The sequence below is a fragment of the Belonocnema kinseyi genome, chromosome 7 (assembly GCF_010883055.1).
Source record: "Belonocnema kinseyi isolate 2016_QV_RU_SX_M_011 chromosome 7, B_treatae_v1, whole genome shotgun sequence".
Classification (NCBI taxonomy): Eukaryota; Metazoa; Arthropoda; class Insecta; order Hymenoptera; family Cynipidae; genus Belonocnema; species Belonocnema kinseyi.
In genome coordinates, this window is record NC_046663.1 from 42946009 (window position 1) to 42952385 (window position 6377).

Below are 6377 nucleotides of genomic sequence, written 5' to 3' on the forward strand. Positions count from 1 at the left end.
TTATAATTAGCAACATGTCGATATTAACAAATTTTGTTAAGCTATTGCATCCTCAAAAAGTGCCTCTTGTAGAATTTTATCAGAAAAAAATAGATAAGAGATGTATTCTTTAAACAATGCGATGAATGCTTCATTAAGAATCGTGTAATAAGAAACGAGAAGCAAACGTGAAACTTGGTGAGAGATTAAAATTCATGTTTAGCATTTTTTTATTGAGTTAACCATAATTTGAATTAATTATCTTCCCTTCAAAAAATCAAATTATTCTTTATATATATTTTTATTTTATTATAAAAAATTATTCTTCAAATGCATTATACACTAATTGCTCGCAGAAAGTAAAGAGACTCATTTTCCTTTAACCGTCGGACGTCTTAACTGATAACAATATTGACGTTTTCAAGTAGGTTTATAGAAAGACAACAAAAGGTCTCAAAACTTGTGCACGGTTTAAAAGTAAAATAAAAAAGAATACAAAAAATTATATTAGGTCTTGGATTCATTCTAAAAATGAAAGTAAATATATATTCTGACAATAAAAAAAATTGTGCAATCATTAAATGTTCAGTTTACAATCTAGTAAACATTAAATAAGAAGCAGTTAGTTAAAGGTAAAATTGTTGTAAAAATGCATTATAATTTATGAATTTCTTTTACTAAATAATAAATGTCTCATTTACGGGTCAAGATTCACATAAAAATTGAAAATATCTGAAATTGTTTAAAATTCAAAGTCGTACAAATATAAAAATTTCGTATACCTTTAAACTGAAATCGAAACTACACGTATCTACAAACTTTGCAACTTTCAGTGCATGACACATAAAGATAAAATTGTTTAGATAGTGGCAGTTGTTATATAATTTTTCGTGAAAAAAACACCGCGGAGAATAGAAACATGTTATCACTGATTATTAAAAAATAAAACATTTATATTAAATAAAACTATCAAGCTATATAAATGTGTTTTTGCTTGAATTAGATAAGGTCAAATGTAAATTTTCAAACCTGCAAAAATAACTCTTTTCACCCACATTGTTTCAAATTGATAACATACTAATTGTAAGTACCCGCACAATCATTCAGATTAGTCTATAGCTTTTTATCTCTTATTTACCTGCTACAAAATCAGAAGAATAAGAGAAATGTTCGATACGCGGAAGTAGTGATTGAAATTATTAAACCGCCAATTCCCGAGTTCAAACAAATTGATCGAATTGAATTTTAGAGTACAATAAAATTTATAAAAATATCCGGGTAATATCTAATATTTTATATTTCCAATTAAAAATATTAATATTCAAAAAATTAGTTGAATCCTCAAAGAAAGCAGAAGGTTGAATTTTCAACAACAAAAAAAGGAATTTTCAACAAAAAGAAGAAGAGTTTTCAAGAAAATACATAATATTTAAAAAAAAAAAATTTGATCCAAAAATACAACTGTTCAATTTTCTGTTCAAAAAATGTCTTTTCCATCAAAAACTTGAATTTTCAACCCAAAACATTAATTTTCTACCAAGAAAGAAAAATTTTCAACAAAAAAGATTAAATTTGTATCTGAAGAGATCAATTTTCGCCAAAAAAGGAATAGTAAAATTTTCAGTTGAGAAAAATTATTTCTAACGAAAGAAATGAATTTTCAACAATAGATAAATTTTCACCGAAAAGAGTAATTTTCTGCCAAAAGAAAATAAGTAAAAAAAAAGATTATTTTTTAACAAAATGCATGCATTTTCAAAAAAATATTAAAGTTTTTAAAGGAATTTTTTGTATAGTAGTTAAATTATCAAAAAAAAAAAAATTATCAACCATAAATATGAATTAATCGCCAAGAAGGTTAATATTCTATCACGAGATACAGGAATTTTTAACCAAATAGTTGAATTTGCAACTCAAAAATCTCAATTTTGAACCATAAATGGAGGAATTAAATTTCCAGTGAGAACAATTCATTTTCAACCAAGAAAAAAGGAATTTTCAACCAAAAATATGAATTAGTCACAACATATTTAATATTCTTTCACAAAAGATGAATTTTTAAGAAAATAGTTGATGTTTGTAATGTAGAAGATAATTTTTTAAACAAAATATGGTATAGTTAAATTTTAAATTTAAAAAATTAATTTTCAACGGCAAAAAAAAAATATTTTCTAAAAAATAGTTAAATGTTGAACAAGAAAAAAGAAGGTTTTTCAACTACAATGGTGTATCATCAAACAAAAAAATATAATTTTTAACAAAGTAGTTCCACTTTAAAAGAAATAGTGGAATTTTGAACCATAGAAGATTAAATGTTAAAAAATGCAATTGATATGTCAACCAAAAAATATTTTCATTTTGAACTAAAAACAGTTGAATTAAAAAAAAAGAAGAATTTAAACAAAATAGTTAAATCATCAACGAAAACATTAATTTTCACAACCAGCAGCTCTCATTTATCGATAAAAATAAAGTAAAAAAAATAAAAATAAAATTTTCTACCAAAATAGTTTCATTTTTAACTAAAAATAATCAATTTTAAACCGAAAATTAAAAAAACTCCATTTTCAGTTAGAAGAATAAAATTTTCAAACCAAAAAAAAAAAGATTTTTCAACAAAAACGATGAATCTTCAACCAAAAAATTAATTTTTAACAAAATAGTTTAACATTTAAATAAGTGGTTCAATATTCAATAAAAAAATATTAATTCTCAATGAAAACTGTAATAGTTGAAATTCTAAATAAACAATATTTTTTACTTTAAGTTAAGAATAGTGGAATTCAACCAAAGGAGACGAATTTTCAACATCGGAGTTGAATCCTTAACCAAAATAGATTAATTTTCAACCAGACAGTTTTGATTTTTTTGCCAAAGAAGATTTCATGTCTACCAAAATATATTAATTTTTAACCCAAAATGACGATTTTTCAGTGAAAAAGAATGTTTCTTTTAACAGAATTGTTCAATTTTCAACCAAAGAAATACATTTTTAACAAAAAAGATTAATTTTCTACCAAAAAGGATAATTTTGAACAAAATACATTAATTTTAAACCAAATATTGGCTTTTTAAATGAATATTCAACCTATCAGTTAAAATTTTAACCAAATAAACCCATTTTTAACCAAAAGACGAATTAGTCAACAAAAAGATTATTATTCTGTCAAAAAAGATGAATTTTCAACGAAATAGTTGAATTTTGAACTAAAGAAAATTATATTTCTATACAAAAAAATAATAAATAAATTTCTACGAAAAAAACGAAAAAGTTACATTTTTAGTTTAAGAAGTGAATTTTTAACTAAAAGGATCAATCTTCGACAAAAAAAAGGAAATTTTTTAATAAATAGTTGAATTTCCAACCCAAAAGATAAAGATTCTAACACACACAAAAACTATTTTGAAAATAAGTCTTCAATCAAATAATTAAACTTTGAAAAAAAATGTTTTTTAACTAAAATGATGAATCATCAACCAAAGAAATTGATTTTTAATAAAGTAGTTATAATTTCAATTAAGTAGTTGAATGCATTTTCAATAAAAAAAAAAGATGAATGCAACACCAAAACAGATTAGTTTTCAACAAAACAGTTGAATTTTTAAGAAAATAATTATAATTTTAGTACTTGTATTTTTAATGTGCTTTTTTATATTTCAACCAAAAACAATATAGTTTAATTTTAAACGAAAAACAGTGAAATTAAAAAAAAGACGAATCTTCAACAAAATAGTTTAGTCCTCAACCAAAACAGATTGATCTTCAAGAAAACAGTTGAATTTTCAACCAAACGGAATTAGTTTTTAATAAAATACATGCATTTTTAATTAATAAAAATTAATTTTCAACGAAAAATTTAATGTTTGATAATTCAACCAAGAAAGATTTTAATTTAAAACAAAAAACTGTTATATTCATAAAAAGAATACTAATTTGCAATACAATAGTTGAATCTTCAGCTAAAAAGAATGATTTTTCAACAAAAAAACATGAATTTTGAACTACAAAAAATAAATTTTTACCGAAAGAATTAATGGTTGATTTTTCAACGAAGAAACAGATTCATTCATTTCCAACAGAATAGTTGAATTTTTAAGTAAAAAAATCATATTTCAATTAAAAATGTAATTTTCGATATTTCAGAAAAAAAGTTTTTATTTTAAACTAAAAACAGTTAAATTCAACACACAAAAACACTCATTTTCAACACAAAAGTTGATTCCTCAAATAAAACAGATTAATTTTCAACAAAAGAGTTAAATTTTTAACCAAAATAGATTAAATTTGAACTACACGAAAAATTAATTTTCAACCAAAAATTTAATAGTTGATAATTCAACAAAGAAATATTTTTATTTTAAATTAAAAATAATTAGACGCAACAAAAAAAAAGAATAATTTCGAACAAAATAGTTGAATCCTCAACCAAAGATTAATTTCCAACAAAGTAGTTGAATTTTTAACTAAAAACGATCATATTTCAATTAAAAATGGAACTCTTGATATTTCAGCAAAAAAGGTTTTTATTTTGAACTAAAAACAGTTAAATTCAAAACAATAAAATACCCATTTTCAACTCAAAAGTTTATTACTCAAGCAAAATAGATTAATTTTCAACAAAACAGTTGAATTTTCAACCAAAACAGATTAAGCTATAACTACGAAAAATGAAGTTTCCACCAAAAATTTAATAGTTGATAATTCAACCAAAAAAAGTTTTAATTTTAAACTAAAAGCAGTTAGATTCAACAAAAAAGACGAATTTTCAACACAATAAATAAATGCTCAGTTAAAAAGAATAAATTTTCAACAAATTACATGCATTTTTAACTACGAAAAATAATTTTTTACCGAAAAATATAATGGTTAATATTTCAAACAAGAAACGGGTTCATTCATTTCCAACAAGATAGTTTAATTTTTAACTAAAAACGATCATTCAACCAAGAAATATTTTTATTTTAAACTAAAAATAATTAGACTAAAAAATCATAATTTCTAACACACAATCCTCAACTAAAACAGATTCATTTCCAACAAGGTAGTTGAATTTTTAACTGAAAAAATCATATTTCAATGAAAAGTGTAATCGTTAATATTTCAGCGAAGAATAATTTTAATTTTAAGCACAAAACAGTTTAATCCAACAACAAAAATTCCTATTTTCAACAAAACAGTTGAATTTTTAACAAAAGCAGATTCAATTTTAACTACGAAAACCTTATTTAAAAAGAAATGTAATGGTTGATAATTCAAGCAAGAAATATTTTTATTTTAAACTGAAAGCAGTTAGATTCAACAAACAAAGACCAATTTTAACAAAATACATGCGTTTTCAACTACAAAAAATAATTATTTCACCAAATATTTAATTGTTGACATCTCAACCAAGAAAGATTTTAATTTTAAACTAAAAATAATTAGATTCAACAAAAAAAAAAACAAATTTCGAACAAAATAGTTGAATCATCAACCAAAATATATTCATTTCCAACAAAGTAGTTCAATTTTTAACTAAAAAAATAATATTTCAATGGAAAGTGTAATTGTTGATATTTCAGGAAAGAAAATTTTTTATTTTAAACCAAAAACAGTTAAATTCAACAAAAAAATACAAATTTCCAAAACAAGAGTTGGATTTTCAACTAAAACAGATTAATTTTCAACAAAACTGTTAAATTTTCGACAAAAACAGATTAATTTTAAACTAAAAAACATTAATTTTTAACGACAAAACTAATGGTTAATATTTCAACCAAAAAAGATTTTATTTTAAACCAAAAAACCTGAATTAAAAAAAATGATTAATTTTCAATAAAATAGTTGACTCCTCAACCAAAGGAATTTAATTTTTAACCAAACAGTTGAATTTTCATCCAAAAAGAATGAATTTTTAACAAAATGTTTTAATTTTCATCAAATGAATAAAATTTCAATTTAAAAAAAAAATATTATGATGCAATTATATCGATAATGCGAGGTGAAGTTTTAAATGTTTCGCAATGAATGAAACTTTCTCCATGAAAAAATCACGTATAATCCCAGAAGTTGTAAAAAAATTGAAAATGATTTAATGGCAACGTCCTTTGTTGATAAAAAAAAAACACAAGCATTTTCAGGTGGGTGGGTCTATCAAAAATAAATAAAATATAGTCTTTCACCAAAATAACAAGAATATGCACTACCAATCATATCTGATTGCTGACACTACTGAATAAAATTATTCCACATCAGAAGAATTAATAATCAACTCCAGAGCTAAGATTAACATAACAATGATGTATTTAATCCGAAAATCCAAGTTGACAGATGCTCATTTGCAAGAATGTATATATATCATCGAGTGGAAATAAGTGTTATGACGTATCTTATATATAAAAAAAGTAAACGGACTTAC

General features: G+C 22.8%; 1 protein-coding gene across 7 annotated transcripts in view; it reads right to left on the bottom strand.

Moving 5' to 3' along the window:
* The window catches only part of LOC117175858 (H(+)/Cl(-) exchange transporter 5), a 79410-nt gene that overhangs the window by 72509 nt on the left and 524 nt on the right, over positions 1-6377 (bottom strand). The window lies entirely within an intron of this gene.